This window comes from Ursus maritimus, unplaced genomic scaffold (genome assembly GCF_017311325.1).
Source record: "Ursus maritimus isolate PB19 unplaced genomic scaffold, ASM1731132v1 scaffold_13, whole genome shotgun sequence".
Classification (NCBI taxonomy): domain Eukaryota; kingdom Metazoa; phylum Chordata; class Mammalia; order Carnivora; family Ursidae; genus Ursus; species Ursus maritimus.
In genome coordinates this window covers 63,365,785-63,387,744 of record NW_024423675.1, presented here as the reverse complement: position 1 = coordinate 63,387,744, position 21,960 = coordinate 63,365,785, and the positions used below count along the sequence as shown (strand labels likewise).

Below are 21,960 nucleotides of genomic sequence, written 5' to 3'. Positions count from 1 at the left end.
CTACCCAGATAAATCTTTTAGTTACTTTCTTGACGGGAGCCTCATAGACAGACACAGAAATTTCAGAACATTTTAATTTTACAGTAGAGAATTTAAAGTATCTGAATGTTCTAAAATCAGAACATAAAGAAGTGTATCTTTGTAAGGTATTCTGTGGATTTATTTACTAATATTAACATAACCAAATAAACATAACTAGTGAATTCAGGTCTTTTCATCAGCTTCTAAAATGTTGGCCATGAGCATATTGGGAGACAAGTCTGAATAGCCATTTCTGCAACAGAGGCAGCCAGTGCTCTCTCTGGTGATTTTATTTTAGCCCAGAGGCATTCAAATATGAGCTCAATGCATACTGACATCAGGAATAATATTAACCCTGAGACGCGCCTGCCTCAGGACCACAGTAGCCCAGAAGAGGTAGACTAGACCAAGGCGCCGAGAAATGGAGTTGGTCTAGCAACTTACATCCATATGCTCTTATGACCACAACATAGGCAAAGGCTTCCAAGAAGTGATACCTGAATGTCTCTTTGTTTGAAAACAGTAGCCATAAGGTGAAGGAGAGAACCGCTTAACCTAAGAGTTGTCCAAATGCCTGACCCACCTGATAATCCCCTTCCTTATTCATTCAAGAAAAACCAACCAACCTTGGTGTTAAAGATGGAGGGAACCCCCCAGAATTTTTTAAAGCCATTAAAACCTTATTGCTCAACACAGGAAAGTGGGAGAAAGAAAGTTAGAGCTGGCCTTAAGCATAGATGACCAGGATCCAGGGGCCTGTGTCTGCAAAGACCACCAATTAGCAAGCAAGCATTTGTATATATAAATATATATAAAGCAATCATTTGTATCCACCAGATATTCTGCTAGAAAACTGTAGGTAAGTATTTTTTTAAAGATTTATTGATTTATTTTAGAGAGAGAGCAAGCAGGGTGAGGGGCAGAGAGAGAATCTCAAACAGACTCCCTGCTGAGCACAGAGCCTGACATAGGGCTCGATCCCATGACCATGAGATCATGACCTGAGCCAAAATCAAGAGTCAGACACTTAACCCACTGCACCACCCAGGTGCCCCTGCAGATTGGTATATTTTTCTTCATAGTCACATGAAGGAGTCATAGGGGAGACTTAACGGAAAATATGTAACAATAGTAATATGCTAAAACAAAGTTTAGGAAGTCTATAGCTTTGTATAATGCTTCCCCAGAAAAGTCATGGAAGTTAGATCAGAGTTTGTCAAAAGGACAGTGGGTTAAGGATGATAAAGAACATTCCAGCAGAAAATACTGCATAGACAAAGATACAGAGGCAAATATCTTATCTGGTGCACAGATATTTAATAGATGTTTGTTGAATGATCATTGCATCTATAAAGAAAAAGATATTGTTTCATTGATTCATCAAATATGTGTTAAACACCTGTAATCCATTAGGCTTTGTTCCGGGCTTGGGGGTTAAAGTACCTGCTGTCACAGACTTTATATTATGTTATTAGATGCCACAAGGGTTGCACAAACAATCAGTATGATAGGAATTCAGGAAAAGAATAGTTAGTTCAGGACAGATTTATCCAAGACAGAATCCAGGAAGAGGCGGCCCTGTCGTAAGACCTCCCTGAAATGAGGCTCCTTCCTGCCTTGCTCAAGCTGCTGGACCAAACTCATACTCCTCTTATTTGAAACAAAACAAACTGACCAACCGAACTGGAGGAATCTGTCTATCCACTGTTGCCTGAGAACAGAAGGCAACTTCTTGGGGGTTTGCTGCCTTTTTCCCCTGAGTCTCTGATTTATTAGGTCCTACAGGAAAAAGAATCCAATCAGATGTGCACATGAAGAGATTTTAACCTAAAAGATCACAGATGACCTACAGTGATGGGGAAGAGTCACAAGAACCCAAAACAATGTGGAGGGCCTCCGAGTGCAGCATCAGTGGGGAGCCATGACCACCTGAGGCCTGAAGGGACAAAAGGAGGAGATGGTGTCACATGGGGAGTAACCCTGGGGTCTGGCGTCATGGAGGTGGGGCCTCTTGGCAGGACGTGTAACCACAGAGGGTCCAGCCCCAAGCAGGAAGGGATGAAGATGGACATCTCGACTCCTCTCTTCCACCCTCTGATCTCTTGCTCATGTCTTCCATTTGGGCCACATCCAACCGAAAGCCAACCTCAGGGGGTCCTAGTGACACAGCCTTGGGAGTCAGCCTTCCAGGTGCAGGGCAGAGGAGGGGAAAGAATACTGAACAACCAGTGTATTCTCTATGATCTGATTTTCCAAGTCTCCAAAGCCTCCTGATTTCAATCATAGCTACTCTTGGACATGGAAAGGGATGAACCGCATGAACTATTTTATCTAACTAAAAGACCCCATTCCATTCAGTAAGAGAAAGAAAGACTTTTATTTTAATAGGGCCAGTTGTTTTCTGTTCCCTGTATTTCTCTCAAATGGCAGTGATCTCCAGGCGGATGACCTCTGCAATTCCACTGATATGAAATCTTTGAAAGGAGTACACTCTACACACCCAAAAATAAAAATATAATTGCAGCCCCCCTCTTGGAACTGAAGGCTTTGGATGCAGCCTCATGTCTGAATTTTGCTCATACTAACAAAATACCCTCATTAACCCTCTACACATTTCCTTTCAATTCAATTCACCTGTAAAGCTTTTCCTTTCAATATTTGTGGCTACTCTCCACTGTTCTCCCTTGAAAGTTGAGTGATTTCCAGTCTTTGATATTACATTATCCAGCCAAGCAAGCCCATGTCTCCTGGGGCCCAATCAGGCTTTTTCCATCAGTTAGGCTGGTTGACCCTAAACTTAATGCATTTTTTGATTAATGCAATAATTTTTTTAAAAAGCAAACTCAAAAATTGGTTTTAAATTGGTTTTAAAATATTGAACAAGCTTTAGGTTGAAACTGCTAGGAGTTTGGGAAATTGGTGACAGAAGATCAATTCATCACAGGCTAATGAGAGTCCAGTCCCATTTGCTTCCCCTTGCTCCTGCCTGGTTGTTCTCCTCCCCATGCTCTGTTTCCTTCCATATATTCCCTCTGGAGTCTCTCTAATAAGTAAACACTTGCTCTTGCAAACCACATAAATTGATTCATTCTCCCAGTGGTTCCAAGCAGTAGATGTTACTCTCCCTATTCAACTGGAAGGCAAACTAAGACTTCTGGATTTTTAATGGCATTGTCCAAAATCTCAGAGGAAATCATTTTCAGTGGCAGTACCCAATCAAAGTAGTTTGGGAACAGTGACTGTGCTCTCTGAGTAATAAATCTACAGTGTCTAAAGGGAGTGTGCCCATCCCTTCCTGCCAAGCTCCTACTCAACCTTCAAGACCCAGATCATATGTCACCTCCTGCATGAAGCCATCTGCCCGCCCCATTACCTCCTTGAAGCTCTCAGACAACGTATATGCTTCTGTTACACAGTCATTACACTGAAATATTGTTTTCCTGTCTCTTCACTAAAATTCAGAGCTTTGTTAGTGGAAGGTACCTATTTTGTCTTTATAACCTCCAGTGCCTAGGATGCCTAGGATATAGTAGGTACTCATTAAGTGCTTTTTGAACGAATGACAACTCTTTCCTTCATCCCCAAACCTCCCTTCTCATCGTGAAGCCGGGAAAGCACTCTGCAAGAATGGTGGCGAGGAGTCATCCAAGATGGTGACATAGGAGGCTTCTGAGGTCCCTGGCCTCACAGATGCGCCAAACCTACAGTTACACATGGGGCAGTGCCCTCAGAAAGAGATCCAGAAACTAGCTAAGTGGCTCCTACATATCAGATGAATGAGAAAATACCACGTCAAAACGGGTAGGAAAGGCTGAGACATACTCTTGCCATAAACCATACTCCTGGCACTGTGCCATACAGCCAGGACAGAACCTCCAACTCCCAGCTTCTCCCAGAAGGGCGAAGAGTTTGGACCCTACATCTAGCACCCCAACTGTTAAGACTGGGTGCCAAACACCTAGCTCTGAAAACCAACAAAGCTTATGATTGTGAGACCCACATGACTGTAACAAACACAGAAGCAAGTCCTACAGGGCACACCACAATCACCACATCTATCCCCACAGGACTCAGCACAGAGGGAGCAGGCAAAACCTCCCACTTTCCAGTCTTTCCATGAAGGAGCTTTACCTGCATACTTTGAAAGCTGCTGCCCCCAGGCCAGGCTTCTAATTTAGCAGGCACTAGGGGTTGGCTGTGATCCACCCCCAAAGACCAAGGAAACATGAGGATGTTCTCACCTTCTCTTCTAATGCACCACAAGCTGCCAGTGTCCTCCTGGAAGGAGCTTGTGCACAAGTCTGCACCCCAACTTTTATGGCTTTTACCCCAAGGATGGGTCTCTGATCCCTGGCTCTGATAGCCAAAGAGGCTTCCATTCATGAGTCCCACAGAACTGTAGCAAACAAAGAAGCAATTCTTAACTGACTGTCCCCCCAGTGCTCAGCATAGAGGAAACAGGCAAAAAACTGTCTCCCATCTTTCCTTGAAAGGGGTTTATTGAAATATTTAAAAAGCTACCACCTGAGAGTAAGCCTTCCAATTTAACAGGCATCTAAGGGCTAACTGCAATCTTCCCTCGAGACAAGGGAAGCCAGCAGATACCTTTCCCATCTCCCTTCGGCCTACTCCAATAATAGAAGCAAGCTGCCAGTATCTCCTTGGAAGGAGCTTGCACACACATCTAGCACCCCAGTTTTCACAGCTCCTACCTAAAGGACGGGCACCTAGATCGATCACCTGGCTTTATTAGCCAAGGGGATTTGCAATCACAGTTCCCACAAGACTCTAACAAAGAAACAGTTCATCACAGGTTCAGGAGCACCAGTAGCACTCTGGTTGTATATCTGGGCTCAGCACAGAGGTAACGAGCAGAAACATCTACCTCCCAGTTTCTCCCTGGAAGGGGCTTAACGACATACTTTCCCACTGCTGCCTGAGGGTGCCACTTCTAATCAGCCTGCATCTAGGTGGTGAGTGCAGTCCTCCCCTTCGGTATCCTGATGGGTCTTGACACACCCTCAACTACGAGAGAAGCCACTAAGAACAAAGAAGAAGACTTGAACAATCACAAAGGTTTGAGAGACAGCGAGGAGCTAGGGCCGGGTTAATTGGTGAGGTTCATCTCCTACATGAGACCACTCTGTTAAGACTGGGAGAGGTGGCTGATTTATGTAATGTACAAAAACCAACACAGAGAGTCAAGGAAAATAAAGAAATGGAGGAATGTGTTCCAAACAAAAGAACGAGCTAAAATCTCCCGAAACAAATCTTAGTGAAACAGAGATAAGTGATTTACCTGATAGAGAGTTCAAAATAACAGTCATCAAGATGCTTACCAAGGTCAGGAGGGCAAAGCATGAACAAAATGTGAATTCCAACAGAGAGATAGAAAATACCTATCAAACAATGCCAAACAGAAGTCACAGAGCTGAAAAATACAATAACTGATCTGAAAAATACCCCAGAGAGGTTCAACAGGTGACTAGATAAAGTAGAAGAAAGGGATCAATGAGCTCAAAGATAAGCCAGTAGAACTCATCCAACCAGGGCGGCAAAAAGAAAAAAAGAATTAAAAATGAAGATATCATGAAGAACTCACGGGACACCATCAAGGAGAACAATATCCAGGTTTGGGCGGTCCTATGAGGAGAAGAGAGAAAGAGTCAGAAAGCTTATTCAAAGAAATAATGGCTAAAAACTTCCCTAACCTGGGGAAAGAAACAGACATCCGGATCTAGGAAGTCCAAAATGTACTAAAGAAGATCTAAAGTGATTCACATCAAGACACATTATAAATTGTCAAAAGTTAAAGACAAGAAGAGAAGCAGCTTGTTATGTACAAGGGAATTCCCAGAGGACTGTCAGCAGATTTTTCAGCAGAAACCTTGCCAGCCAGAGGGAGCGAGGTGATATATTCAAAGTACTGAAAGAAAAAAAAAAAAAAAGCCTGCCAACCAAGAATTCTCTACACAGCAAAGTTGTCCTTTAGGATTGAAGGAGAGAGAGTTTTCCAAACAAAAGCTGATGACGTTTATGACCATTAGACTAGCATTAGAAAAAATGTTAAAGGGTGTTCTTCAAACTGAAATGAAATGTCTACCTCAGGAAACAACAACAAAAATCTCAAATAAACAATCTAACTTGACACTTCAAGGAGAAACAAAATTAAGAACAAACTAAGCCCAACATGAGTAGAGGAAAGGAAATAACAAAGATCAGAGCAGACATAAATGACATAGAGACCAAAAAGATAATAGAAAACAGCAATAAAATTAAAGCTGGGTTTTTTTTTAAGATAAACAAAATTGGCAAACCTTTACTAGACTTACCAAGAAAGAAAGGTCTCAAATGAATAAAATCAGAAGGGAAAGGAGACAGTACAGCTAATACCACAGGAATACAAAAGATCATGAAATTACTATGAACAATTATACACCAACAAATTTGGACAACCCAGAAGAAATGGAGAAAAAACATACAACCTACCAAGATTGAATCATGAAGAAATAGAAAACCTGAACAGACCAATTATCAGTAAGAAGATTGAATCAGTAATCAAAAACCTCCCAACAGGGCTGCCTAGATGGCTCAGTCGGTTGAGCATCTGCCTTCAGCTCAGGTCATGATCTCAGGGTACTGAATTGAGCCCTGCATCAGGCTCCCTGCTCAATGGGGAGTCTGCTTCTCCCTCTCCCTCTACCTCTGCCTTCCGCTCATGCTCGCTTTCTCTCTCAAATAAATAATTAAAATCTTTAAAAAAATAAAAATAAAAACTTCCAACAAACAAAAGTCCAGGATCAGATGGCTTCACTGGTGACTTCTAGCAAACATGTAAGGAATTACCACCAATTCTTCTCAAGGACTTCCAAAAAATAGAAAGGGAATACTTCCAAACTCACTTTCCAAGGTCAGCATTACCCCATTGCCAAATCCAGACAAGGACATTACAAGAAAAGAAAATTACAGGCCAATATCCATGATGAACATAGATCCATAAATCCTCAGCAAAATAGTAGCAAATCCAATTCCACAATACATTAAAAGGATCATTCACCATGATCAAGTGAGATTTATTCCAGGAATGCAAGTATGGTTCAACATCCACCAGTCAATATGCTATTAACAAAATGTTAAAAATCAATATGATACATTAACAAAATAAGGATAAAAATCATATGAGCATCTCAATAGATGCAGAAAAAGCATTTGACAAAACTTAGCATTCATTCCTGATAAAAACACTCAACAAACTGTATAGAGAGAGAAGGTACCTCAACATAGTAAAGGCTATATGTGACAAGCTCACAGCTAACATCATGCTCAATGGTGAAAAGCTGAAAGTTTTTCCTCTAAGATCAGGAACATGACAAGGATGTCCGTCACTTTTATTCAACATAGTACTGGAAGTCCTATCCAGAGCAATTAACCAAGAAAAATGAATAAAAGGCATCCAAATAAGAAAGGAAGAAGTAGCATCACTATTTGCAGATGGCAAAATATTATATACAGAAAACCCAAAAGATTGCACCAAAAACCTGTTAGAACTAATAAACAACTTCAGTAAAGTTGCAGGATATAAAATCAATATGCAAATCAGACATACAATGGCCAACAGGTACATGAAAAGCTACTCAACATCATTAATCATCAGGGAAATGCAAATCAAAACCACAAAATATCAAAAAGACAAGAGATAACAAATGCTAGGGAGGGTGTGGAGAAAAGGAGCTATGAAAAACAGAATGGAAGGTTCCCAAGCAATTAAAATTAGAACTACTGTACAATCCAGCATTTTCACTTCTGAGTATATATATTCAAAGGAAAGAAAACCATCTCAAGGAGATATTTGCATTCCCATGTTCATAGCAGCATTATTCACGATAACCAAGGTACAGACACAACCTAAGTATCTGTCAGCAGATGAACAGTTAAAGAAAATGTGGTATATATGTGCAATGGGCTATTATTCAGTCTTTAAGAAATAAGGAAACTATATCATTTGCAACGACGTGAATGAAACTGGAGGGCATTTAAGCCAGACACAGAAAGACAAATCCTGCATGGTATCACATATATGTGGAAAAAAAAAAAAACAGTCAAACTCATAGAAACAGGAAGTAGAAAAGTGGTTGCCAGGGGGTAAGGGATGGGAGAAATAGGGAGTGGTTGGTAAAATGGTACAAACTTTCAGCTATAAGATGAGTAAGTTCCAATGATCACATGTATAACCTGGTGACTATAATCGATAACTCTTTATTGTATAATTGAAACTTGCCAAGAGAGTAGAACTGAAATGTTCACACACACAGTAATATGTGAGGGTGATGGGTGTGTTCACTCAGTGGAGGGAATGCTTGTACAATGTATGATACATCACATCGTCATGTCGTACTCTTTAAATATCTTACAATTTTATATGTCTGTCATACCTCAATAAAGCTGAAATTAGAACCACTATGTAGATAAATCATCAGATGGAAAATATCTTTCGTAGAAAAAGCTCAGAGAGCCATGTCTCTTCAAAGGCAAAAAATCTAGCTACTTGCTTTCATAATTAGGTGAAAGCAGAAAAAAATGGTAACTCTAAAATGTTCAATAAAGTTTGTTTTACATAATAAAAAATAAATAGTCTTAAAATTTTTTAAAGAATGAGCAGTGACTTCAAGGCTGACTTTTGTCTTAGCCATCTTTTGAATCATAAGAGAAAATAAGATTGCCCATGGTAACCCACTGTTCCCTCCATCTGCCTCCTGAATTAGAAGAATAAACCTCCATTTCGCCTGGGAGAAAAATAATAACGTATGTTTGTATAGTACTTGTTGACAAAGCACTTTCCAATACGCCGTCTCATTTTGAGCTCTTCACAACATTATGTCATCGACTGAGATTATAGGCAAGGTACAGGAGAGAGAGTGACCACCCAAAGTTATAGAATTGACGATCAATCTTTCTAACTGGTGTCACTCTGCATTTTGAAAAGGGGATATGCGTACGTTATTGTTGGCTAGTGAAATACTATACCACAGGGACACTTAAATGCGAACAGGGACGAGACGAGTAGTGTCCATGAGCAAAGTAAGCTGGATTAACTTCATGGACTTTCCTATGTTTTGATAAGAATGAAGATACATTTCATTTTCTTCTAATTTTCCTTTAAAACAAATACAACAACAGAAAAACACATTAAAACAATTGCCTGCGAACACAATTGTGCATAGCCTGTGGGGGTCTGAGCAAACCTGGAAAGACATAACTCCAGTCAATTTTACCAAGTAGAAATGCGGGAGCAATGTTACTCAATCTTCCAAACTGATTTATTTTACTTTTCAGTAGCTTGAAATTCATGTGTTTATGTTAAATATCCTTATTTTAAGTGTTGAGAGCTAACTGCATAAAAAATCAAGTGCAAAAAATATATTAAAAAATTAAGTACATCTATCTATAGGTAAAATTTTGTCTCCAACCATTGTGTTACACCTTCTGTTACATGACTTTGAATCTAAGTCTTAATTTTGACTAAGTCTTAATTTTGACTAAGTCTTAATTTCTTACAATCAATAAAAAAAAAAAGAGGGATATCCAGTTATAAAACATCTACTCTGTACCATTAAGACTACAGGTATTTTGGATATAACATTAAATGAGGTAGACCCAGCCTTTGATCTCATGAGGTTTATAATCCAGTGACATAGAAAAACAAAGAAACAAATAACTAAAATACTGTACGGTGAAAGGCACGGTCGGGGAAGTTGAGGCTGCTATGAAATCTATGATGTTCAAGGAATTGGTCACAGGAAGAAATGAAGTGTGAGACTGGGAAGATGAGCTATCCAGACAAGGACAGGACTTCAGGATGCTGTAGGCAGAGATGAAGGATGCAAAGTTCTAGAGAGGAAGGAAGATGGCATGTTCAGAGACGCGAGAGCAGCTCCGTGTGATAGCAGCATAAGGTGTTGGCGGCAGTGGGAATAGACCGAGCTGGAGAAATAGGCAGAGGGTAGCCAATGAAGGGTCATATGAGTCATGTTAAAGAACTTGGAATTAAGGGCACTGAGAAGTCGTTAAAGGATTCAAAGAAGATTGACATCATCAGATGGGTGTTTTTGGAAGATCGCCGGCGGGGCGCCTGGGCAGCGCAGTCAGTTGACTATCTGACTCTTGGTTTCTGCTAAGGTCATGACCTCAGGATCGTGGGATCAGGCTCCACACTCAGCAGGGAGTCTGCTTGGGATTCTCTCTCCCTCTGTCCCTCCCCCTGCTCACGCTCTCCCCCTCTCTCTCTAAAAATAAAGAAATCGTTTAAAAAAAGAAAGAAAGATAGCTCACTAGCTAGGGTAGGAAAAGCAGTAGGGAACTGTAATAGTTTTCAGGAAGCATACCCTGCGACCAGAGGTTTGAGAGCAGGTGTACCGGCAGGTGCTCTGGGGGAGCACTGTGCAGAGTGAAGGGAGCAGGGTTGTGCGGAGGAGTTGAACGGTGGTGCAGCCACAACAGTCCTATAAAGAGCTCGAGAGCAGAAACAGTCCTTCAGAGCTGCTCTGCGTCACGGGGGCCAGGCTTTTGCACCCCTGTCATCCCCAGTGGTCCAAGCCCAGGGCTGTGTGCCATACTAAAGCCATGACTACTGAACGTGACCGTTTGCTATCAAAAGAACTGCTGCTTAGACGCTCCAGCCCCACAGGGCTCGGGAGCACGCCAGGAGCTTTATTCCAAATGGTGCATAACTCTCAGCTGCAGAGCCCTAGATACCCTCATTGTGATTCTCCTCCGGCTAGCGATAGACTCCCTGTGCTCTTTCCTGCCACGGACAGCTCGAGTACCATGGGTGCGTGGCCAGAGACAGGATGCTCGCGTGGCAGCCCGACCCTCTGCACAGCGCTTTGCGGCTCCGGACCCCCTCAAGGCTGCCAGTGCTCATCTACCACCAGTAACAGCTTCCTTTATGGCCACCAGCTGGTGGGGCCCTACCTCCACCCCCCATTTTCGAGTTTGTGTCCTAGGACCACTCCTGCTACTGACTGTCATAGGTCAGGCTTCCAGGGAAACAGGCTCTGAGACTTGCACACAGGAGCGTCTTGGGGAGCACCGTCAGCAGCAGCAGCAGGAGGAGAAGGAGGAGGGCTGAGCAGAGGGAGGAGGTGACGCTGATGGAGCTGCACAGAAGATGGGGTGAGGCTGGGAAGTGAGGTGGCTCTTGAGAGTTGTCTGCCTCGAGGCAGGGGGGCAAGAGGCTGGCCTTTAGCATGCATCCATGTCACTGGAGGTGGCCTGTCCCCACATCGAGTGCTCTTTGAGCGAAAGTCCTAGATAGCATCTCAGTGGAGAACCAGCAGCCAAAATTCCCAGCAGCTGATGTGGGGCCAGATGTGGCAGAGGGTCCACCACCAGATCCAAGACTAGAGAGATGCCTGGTCCGCTGGTGAGGGCAGCCAGGAATACTGAGAGGTGGCATTGGAGGTCGGGTCTGCAGACTTTGTCAGTGAGCTAGAAGACAGGATGAGAGAAGCAGAAGTCCAGGTCGCTGTTCAGATTTCTAACTTGGGTGGATGGTGGTGCCCTCCCTGGAGGAGGAAACACTAAAGCAAAACAGGGTGTGCAGGGAGAGACAGCTCACTTCGGACGTCTGAGAGCAGGTGTTCAGCGGTGAAGGGACAAATGCATAGCACCTGCGACAGAGATGCCTAGGCTGAAACTGAGGGTAGGTTTCAGTGAGCTGAAACCCCAACTCAGCCATGGTCCCTACCCCAGCCTCCTCGGGTGTTCAGCCAGAGGCCGGGAGGGGTACCTCCCTGGGGAGGGGAATGAGTCAAGGACACTCAGGTGAGCCTGGATGCCTGGATCTATTTTGCCTCCGTATCTCATCCCCACTGTATCTCGTCCATTTTCTGCGTTCTGCACAAGCGCCGCTCCAGCACCAGGAGCCAGGTGACATTTATTCTCCCAGAGGTGCAGGTCCCGGTTATTTAGGAGTGTAGTTTCGGACTCGGTCGTTGGTTTAAGGAAAGCAGCTTTATTGGTAACCACTTCCCTGAAGCCCTCGGGTCTGGACGCAGCCTGGGGGCAGCGCGGACGCAGGTGACGGTGACACATAGCGTAGGGGTGTCCCAGCCACGGCTCAGTGCAGAGGAGCCAAGTGAGTGCCCAGACCCACTTGAGCCCTCTGTAGCCCCTTCCCCAAGCACTTAGCCTGCAAACAGGTGGGCTCTGGGGGAGGGGCTGGTACTCTCAAGAACTGGTTCCCCCACTTCCAAGCAAGTCACTCAAATTCTAACAGCGTTTTTCCTCCCCTGCCACTTGGGGCCAGTAAGGTCTACTGAGCTATAAATAATGAAATGAGAATGTATGTGAATCATTTTATAAGTTGTAAAGTACTACAAAATGGTAAAACCTGGGCTTTGGGTATTTTTAAGGCTGAATGCTGAAAATGTCAGGCATTAGAGAGAAAATGAAAGACAACAGCAAAGGACAAAGGAAGGTGTGTGTGTGTACACACACGTGCACACACACTCGGACACACGGACTGGACCTCAGAGGCAGACCCTCACCACACAGACCAGGTCTCGGTCTCTCCAGGGACCTTCCTGCCCTCCAGACTGTTCCCTTCTTTTCTGGAGTCACTCTAGGAAGAGCCCCAGTAACACTTCCTGGGGCTCAGCCTCTCCCGTGGGGCCTCTCCCCTCTCTCCAGAAACCTCCCCAGCCTGGTGTTCACCCTGGGGGACACAGTTCCACCAGGCTACCTGAGCTCTCTTACCTCAGCCCCAACCAGAGCTCAGCCCTCTTCCCAGACACCTTCCCAGAGCTCCCCCATCCTCAGCAGCCCGGCTCTGGAACACTTCCCCAAGCAGGGGGGCTCACCTCAACAGAGGCCTACCTCTGTAGCTTCTGGGTCCCCAGGGGGATTAGGAACCCTGGCCAACCTGCTAGAAAAGGGCCAAATGTAGACTCCTCACCCTAATTTGCTAGTCTCTATCCTGTGTAACAGACAGAACCTCACACACCCCACAGACACACACACATACACCACACGCCACGCTCACAGCCCCCCACCCCTCACACACCCCACATACACGCCGCACACCACAGACTGTTGTATCTCCGCCCTAGGAGAACATTCCCTGGCAAGCCGGCATTTCCTCTTCCAGGAGGAAGAGGGGACATGGCTGCAGAGCAACCCCTAATTCACCAGATGGCGCTAAATCCTTAAGGGAAAAGACATTTTGCAGGAAACCGTGGCCAAAATGAAATGACCTGGGGGAAACAAGGAGCATTTGCCACTTTGGGCTGACAGCAGGGACAGGAGGATCAAAGGACTGTTTTCACAGGAGCAGCATTTCCAGGCGAAGTGCGGATGTGAAAAACTAAGAGCTGGCTACTGGCTGCTATAAATCCTTCACTCATTGATAGGTTAAAAATGGGGGGTGTATATATTCTCATCCACAGGGGGGCTTGTTGACCATTTGTGGGGGAAAAGGCTTCATCTGCTCTGTCTGATTGCCTCCTATCAAATGAAGCCTTTCCCAACGCAAGCACAAAGGGGTAGCACATTTAAATTGCTCACTGCTGTTTTCCAAATTTTCATTTCATTTCTGTCAGCAAGAACTACTTGTCCATCTCTCATCTGCCCGGCCTTATTCCTTGAGGAATCCAAGGCAAGGCCGTGGTTTTGAAGTCAAACAGATCTGGTCTTGAAAATAAATTTCAGCCATGACAAGCCGTAATGATTACTTAGGCAATGGAGCCCAACTGGTCTGTCAAACATTGGTCTAGTGGTTGCTGTGAATGTGTTTTCAGATTTGGCCAACGTTACATTTCTAGGTGTTTATTTCTTCAAGTAAAGGAGATACCTATAATGTGAGTGGGTCTCATCCAATCAATTGAGGGCCTTAAGGGCAAAGATTGAGGTTTTCCAGAGAAGAAGGAATTCTGCCTCAAGACTATAACACGAGCTCTGCCAGCCTGCCCTATAAGTGCTGAGCTTGGCAGCTCAAACAATCCCATGAGCCAGTTCCTGAAAACGAATCTGTGTAATATATATATATATATATATATCTATATACATATATAGTATTGGTTCGGTCTCCCTGGAGAATCTTGACGGATACATTAGTTGTAGTCATTATCGAGTGAATCATGTAACCTCTCAAAGCCATGCCTTCCTCGTCCGTAATGTGATACTGTAAGATCAGGAGGATTTGTTGAAATGACGCGTGCACGGTGCCGAGCTCGGAGCCTGACAAATCAGTGTGAGCGGAATGAGGCAGTCTGCCCCCCTCCGTCCCCATCCCAGTGTACGCACTCCCTATAGGATCACATCGGGCTGGGGGGACGAGGCAGACCCCCTTGCAGCAGCTGGTCCCAGAACACACATACACACACCCCCAAACCCGTTCTGCCTGCGCTGCTCATGGTGTTTGCTGGCGTTCTGCTCGTGGTGCTTTTCAGAGGGGGGCCCACGGAACCGCAGCGCAGGCATCACCCGGAAACGTGTTCCATCACAAGCTCTCGGGCCACACCCCAGACCTGATTCCGAAAGTGGGCTGGCCCTGTTGGGAGAACAGGCAGTGATTTTGTGTTTCAAGGAGGCGTCCAGGTGATGCTGCCATGTGCCCCAGTCTTCTGCTGGTATAAGCTCCACAAGACAGGGACACTTTGTTGTTTGATTGTTTGTCACCCTTTTGTTTGCTGACGCATCTCTAGTACCTGGGACAGTGCCTGCCACATCATAGGCGCCCGACGCTTCTTGCAGAATGAATAGATCTCTGTGTCAGCTACAGCAAAATAGTAGTCTGCTTTGTGCCAGAATAGCCTCACTTGACACAGAGGACCAGCTATGGGCTCTGCTCTGCCTTCCTCCTCGCATTAGTGGTGCTCCCATATTCAAAATCCCGTCGATGTTGAAATTTTAGTTAATTACTTCCCTAAGCAAGCCATGAACTAGAGACCTTCGTTATCAAAAATACAAATTAGCTTATCTTCCTTGATCAAGTGTAGATGATTCCCCATTTGTCAACTTGTAATAATAGCTGAACACAAAGCACTTTTAAATGCCCAATAAATGATAGCTATTAATAATGTTGCTACTTAATATTTATGTTGTTCCATTTTTTCATCAATCTCAAAATAGGCTAATAGACATTCTGTGCCTTCCTTCCCCTCTGTGAAGCAGTTAAGGTCCCACTGGGCAGTACTAGAGACATCTAATCCAAAAGTGGTGCATGGTACACGTTGCACTCCTAGCAGAAATCGCCATTGGTATTGTCATTATCAAAAATATTCTCCTAAATTTCCTTTGAAAGTGTGGCCTGTGGAGTTTGGAACTCAGTGGCGAGAGTGTAGGCTAGGAGCCTATACATGATTCGGCCAGACACTCTATTACATACTAGTATTCCAAGGAGTTCCTAAGTACATATATATATATTCTGCGTCTATATCTATAGATACATAATAAATATATAGAAATTATTTCTGATAGATTTACTTGTAATTTGAAATTGTGTATTATTAATAATAATGTATATATTACCCCAAAAGAGACAGTAATCATTTTTAAAATGTGAGAACAAAAATTTTGTTGCCATTGTTATGCCTGAAAGGTAAGGCTGGGTTCTGACTCACCAGCAGGGGGCGGACCACTCACAAGAAGTGCCCTCCTGCTGGAACACCTGTTAGACTTTGCTGGGACCCTGGGAAAGTCTGGAAGACTCCCGTCTGCAGAGGTGGGAGTTGTCAGTAATTACGTGGCAAGTGATGTTATCTGGCATTCCATTTGATGAGACAGGTGACACCTCAAAGCTGGCATTCGCCTGAAAACATTCACATCTGAACTATGCCAACGTTTTCAGTGATTAATGGCAATCTCATCCTTTTTGGGAAATAGATTTGAACTTGACTTTTAGAATTAGGATTTACTTTTCCAAGTGTTGGCTAAGCAGATGTCACAAGTAAGTTTCCTAAAGCAGGACAGGCAACATGCCCATGAACAGTCTGTCCAGTGGATCTCACATATGTGTTAGCAACAACCCCTAGACACAAATTTTAAAGCCTCTCTGAGGACCCTTAGATTTACCTGGACTGTTCAAAGGAGAGTTAAGTCCAATCCAGACTTTCAGCAGTCCTTTTAGTTTGTACAAACTCCCATAGTCTGATATTTCCATCTCCATAAGCCAGAGATGATGGTGATGAAGGTGGTGGTGATGATGATGATGGTGAAGGTGGTGGTGATGATGATGGTGAAGGTGATGATGATGGTGAAGGTGATGATGAAGGTGATGATGATGATGGTGATGAAGATGGTGGTGGTGATGATGATGAAGGTGGTGATGAAGGTGGTGGTGATGATGACGACAATGATGACAAAATAATAATGCTTATGATCACGGGAAGCAGGAAGTTAGCATCCAGGTGTACCAGGCTTTGTACTAAGTCCTTTGCCCGTTTCTCTTACTGACTCACAGCAACCCCGTGAAGTTGAGCAGAGACTGAGTTTGGACGCCTGTCCAGTTACACAGCAAGGAAAGAATGAAACTGGGGCTTAACTCAGGCATGATGATTTCAAAGCTCCACTCTGAGCCACTTCTGATACAGATACGTCTAAATTTTCACTTAAAATTTTCACCATATAGGGGTGCCTACGTGGCTCCGTCGGTGAAGTGTCTGCCTTCGGCTCAGGTCATGATCCCAGGGTCCTGAGATCAAGCCCTATGCCAGGCTTCCTGCTCAGTGGGGAGCCTGCTTCTCCCTCTGCCTCCTGTCCTCTCTGCTTGTGTTCTCTCTCTCTCTCACATAAGTAAATAAAATCTTTTAAAAAAACTTTTTCCACCATATAAACAAAAACCATGGTCCCCTCTTGAGCCGCAGACTGGCTATCAGGCCAACATTTTAGCCGGCTAGTGCAATTTTGAAGCTAATAGGAAAGTGTTGGAAATTGCTGTTCTTAGCCATCTAATATGTAAGAAGAGAGACTCGTCCCATCCCACTCCCACCCCCGCTGCACACACACACACCATCCCTTCTCTTGATGGGCGAACAATAAGCAGGCACTGAGGCCCATGCAATTATCCTAATTGTTACACTGCCCTATATGAGACACAGCCAATCGCATGTGAAGGCAATAATGCCGAATCACAACAAAACCTTCACCCTCTAGCAACACAATGACAAGGCCCTGCTTTGCAGCTCAATGACTGAAGTCACAACAGAGAAAAAGTTTATCCAACCAGCCAAGGGAGATGGTCCCCAAACCTCCCTGCACCTCACAGTCCCCCACACTGTTCTTCAAGATTCAAATCCAGACCTACTGAATCCAAATCTCCAGGGTGTGAGCACAAGAATCTATATTTTTTTAAAATCTCTCCGTGATCCTGAAGCCATGGGCATCTGGCCACTGCTTGCAGTCGTTCCAAAAGGACTTGAACAGCGGTATTGAAGACACCCCTAAAGGGCGCTAAGCCAAGACGTGCTCATGTCCTTAGAAAGGGCTTGATAACAGCCTTTTTCCCTGGGAATTGTTAGTCAAAGGTCTAACACAAACTGTCACCTGGGCACCGATAGCCCACTGGGAGGATGTTCCGGGACTGTGTTTCTCGGTTCCCCAATGTCAGGGCTGTAGCCACGATGTGGGTCTCTGGCTGTCCTTCCATGTAGACCCAACGGGCGGAGCTAGGAAGCAGCAAGATGTGGCGCTGTGTCCCCTACCCCAATCAAGGGCTTTCTCAGTGGCTCTGTCCTGCCCAAGAGGAAGGAAGCCCAGAAGTGTAAGGTGCAGGGGGGACACTTAGAGATGAAAGGACAAAGAGAAGACATCGGCTTTAGCAGTTGGGGTCTCACTCGTGTCCTTTCTAGAACGGTTTCAAGAGGCCATGTGGAAGTGAGAGCCAGACAGATAGCAGTGGTGGCAAATAGCAGAACAGGTAATCAGTCATGAAGGAAGCGGGAGTGTGAGGGGCTCCGTGGTGCTGGCGGGGGAAGCGGTTTCTCCCTCTCGCTTGTTGGCTGCTCGTGACCTTGTCATGGCCTTCAATCCCTTAGCCCTCATCGTAACACGTGACATCTAGCAAAAAGATACAAATTATAGTGGCAAGAGCATAGATATGAAATCACAGAGCTCAGGGTTTCCATCCTGATTCTGCTGCTCGGAGACCGCACGACCTTGGGCAAGTCTGGAGTCTCTCCAAGCCAGTTTCTGTGGCAGAAACAGTCGGTAACAAAGCCGCCTTTTGGGGAGGCTACAGTTGCTAAATCAAAGGTCGCCATAAGGCCCCTGACACAGACCACCCTTCCTAATGTCAGAGAGACGTTACCACCATTTCTTCCTCAAACCCTTCCCCTCCCGGCTCCAAGAGCCTAGAGCAGCCGGCTTCCCCTCCCTCTGCACCTGCGCACTGCAGACTGCAAGCCAACCACTGCAGGTGTCCCAGCACGGTCCCTAGACATGGTTTTGTGTTAGCTCACCCTGAAGCTGTATTCATGGACTCAGTGGGAAAACCAGCCAAAGGACAAGAGGGCTGCTTTCATGAGCATTTGAGGAATGGAATGCCGTATCATTTATCGGGAAAGGATTCTGCAATACGGTTTCTAAGTTATGCACAGAACTGCTTCATGTCCGGGGGGCAGGGAAGGCAATATATATATATATATATATACACACACACACATACACATTAGCAATTTTCTACGGGTTAACTTCTAATTTTTCAAGGCTCTTACACACCTGGGCCCTCATCAGTTGTAGGTAGGTGGTCAGAGTTACCTCTCCCAGGAGACAGCTGGCTGACTGTCAGGCAGGCTTCTCAGAAACTCCTCTCGCATGAAACTAAAAAGCATTTCACACAATCACCATTCTGCCTCGTTCCTGAGGTGCTGGGGAATTTCTCCTGCCCCAGGCTTTCTCCTCTTGTCTCTGATCTTAAACGTGGGCATCTCCACCACCGTGTCCTTGGCATCTTGTCTCACGTGTGCTTCTAAAGCACCTCCGTAGCTTTAGGCATCTGCCCGCAGAGTGGGCACTGAGATCTCTCGACCCCCACCTTGGGTCCTCGGGGTTGATCCCACACCTCCAGCTGCCGCGGGGATCTCTCCACCATGCTGCCCAGCCAGGGACTGGACACCATGTCCCAGCTGCTCATCCTTTCCCATACCACATCTTCTGCCCATGGATCCCTCCTTAATTTGATAAGTGTCCCCGCTCTAGTGCAGGGGGACTGGCCAGCGTCAGTGAGAGCCTGCCCCCGTGCTGCTCCAGGCTTTAGACCAAAAGCCTTCCTCATGCTCCAGACCTGCCTGCGGCTCCGACTGGCTCCTGAAGGCCCACACTGCAGTGGGCACATCAGGGCTTAGGAGGCCAACAGACTTACGTCTGCATTTCCAGCGACATCTCCTTGGGGAGGTGATGCAACCTCTCCAGACTCATCTTCATCTGCAAAACAAGGGTCACATTTGCATGATATCATTTGTGGGGTTATTACAAGGATTAAAGGTGAGAGAGATGGTTTGGCACATAGTAGGTTCTCAATAAATGGCACCTCTTATTATAATAAAAACAACCTGTTTAAGACCATTTGCAGTATGCCTACAACTTCTGTGTTTCACCTATAAAATAATGTCTGTGCCGCCTAACACTGCGGGCTTCTCTGACTCTCTTGCTAGGTTGCACGTGACACCTGGGACCCTCCTGAACAGGTGCTTTCCTTCCATTTCCTGCCCTGTTTACTCACGATGGTTTGTTTAACATTTGTCACACCCTCGTATGTAGCCACGCCATTCCCTCTGTCTAAAGTGGCCCCATTACCCCCCCCCCTTATTTATTCAAATTCTGCCCATCACTTGTGAAAGCACCTGCTTGGATATTCACTTCCATTGAGTTTCTCCATCCTTCTAGAGTCCTCCGTGTCCTCTATTCCAAGAGACTCAATGTATTCTTCCCTAGTATCGCTTCTGAACACTGGCTCCTCTCGTAAGGGCTCACATCACTGCCTGCGTCTTATCACCCCACTGGATTTTCACATTCTGAGACTAGAAGCCCTGTTTTCCAGTGACCCTTGCAGCCGAGTGCCATAGTCATTGGGTCAGTCTGTCCAGAAGTTTGGAGTGCCCGCTGTGAGCTCAGCCAGCACTAGGTGCTGGGGAAAAGATGCTCAGGGATACATGTTGGGCGGTATTTTCATTGGCCCGTTTTGAATGTGTCTGCTCTGAATGTTAGGTCTGAAACCACAGAACTTGTAACTTCCTCTTTTCACCTCTGCAGCCTGTGGGATTATACCTGATGTTATTATTTCAGATAGAATGACTTAACACTCATTCTCTCCCCTGACTTGTCTGAAATCTTATCTCTCGTGTCATGCAGCCACGACACCTAAGTATTGATCCATGAAGCACTAAAGCCGTAACTTGACATGTTATCAGTTTGTTAAACTCTCTTCTCGTTGATCAGATTCGGTATCCAGAGTCTGTAACAAAATTGTGGCTATGTGTGTATGTGGTTGGGGTTGATCGCTAGCCTCTAATAATTGAGAGGTTCACTATATCATCCCCTAAATTTATAGAACGTGATGATAATCTAGCAATCTTCTTGAGCTGATTGGTGTCACGGATGCACCCCTCACAGACAGAGTCTAGAACTAGGTCCCTGGGTAGCCGAGGCTCTCTTTTCTCCGGTTTTCTCAGCCCTGCTCCTTGGCCAGTCCATTTTGTCTCTCTTGTTCTTCACCTTCCAGATACAATATAGCACGGCTTATTCCCCAGTAACAAGAGCGGACAGGAAGTAGGGAGTTACAGCAACCAGAAAATATATGGTGATTCTCTCTAAGAGAAGCCGCCGTCAGCCAGCCAATGAGCCTCTATTGAGCCCTCGCTGTGTATCAGGCAGAGTTCAGGACACCAGCCCTGCTCCCGGCAGAGGAAGCCCTAGATCGGATGGTTAATGAGCACAACACCCAATGACCTATCATCCTGGCCAGGATACTTCTGAGACAGAAGGGCATTTTAATAATTTTGCTGGGACAATAGATATAGACCAGTTTTATCCTAGCTGTTTTAAAGGATAGGTTTTTTTCGTCTCGTGTCCGAAGCCCAGCAGATTAGGAAATGACTGCCATGGAAAAGATAATATGTTCCTCCCAAATCCCGGGAGGAGCGGTGGATGACACCCTGCAGGGCCCCGGGGGGGGGGCGGGGGTGACACCCTGCAGGGCCCCTCAGGGAAGCACCGGGGCTGGTCAGGAGGAAGAGGGACCAGGGAAAACACAGCCAAGAATCTTTACTGTGGTTTCCATGGGAAAATATGGGTGAGGCAAGGGAAACAGGCTGGTTTGAACAATTTCAGTGGGCTCTGGGGGACGGGAGCTGTCCCTAGTTGTCTGGTACCTGGCCCAGGTGTGATTAGGATGGGGGAATGGTGGCCAGGAGTGCGAGAGCCCACTAGAGGAGGGGGCTGGGGTGCGGGCTCCGGGTTGGTTGGTTTGCGTGTGAAGGGCTTGCTGGAGCTATTTACTGTCTCGGGGAATGAGCTAGACCTGGGAGGGGTGGTCCCTGTGGTGTCCGTGAGGCCCCGCAGGTCAAAGCATCAGAATGAAACAGTGTCTCAGACAAGGCAAACCAGGACGTGTGGTCACCGTATCAGTGAGAGAAGTTTGTCCTCTGTGCCCACTCCCACCACCCCTCTCGGTACCGCCTCCCGCCCCACTGGCCTGCCCGGGGCTCTTCTCCCCCTCAGCACCCTGGGAAAGCCCCCGATCCCTTTGCAGCCATCCATGCTTAGACCAGGAGGTGCCAACCTAAGGCTCCAGATCCTGACTGGCCTCTCAGATGAGTAATAGAAGTTTCAGTATGTCCAATGCTGTAGAAACTGTCCATGCATTTAAAATAAAGAAGAGGTGTGTTCTCTCCCATACACAAAAGTCTTCAAAACCCGGAGTCTGGAAGGGAAATGCTGACAAAG

General features: G+C 45.6%; 1 protein-coding gene across 2 annotated transcripts in view; it reads left to right on the top strand.

The window, feature by feature from the left end:
• The window catches only part of PRKN (parkin RBR E3 ubiquitin protein ligase), a 1,045,173-nt gene that overhangs the window by 1,007,522 nt on the left and 15,691 nt on the right, over positions 1-21,960 (top strand). The gene's annotated exons all lie outside the window — the stretch shown is intronic.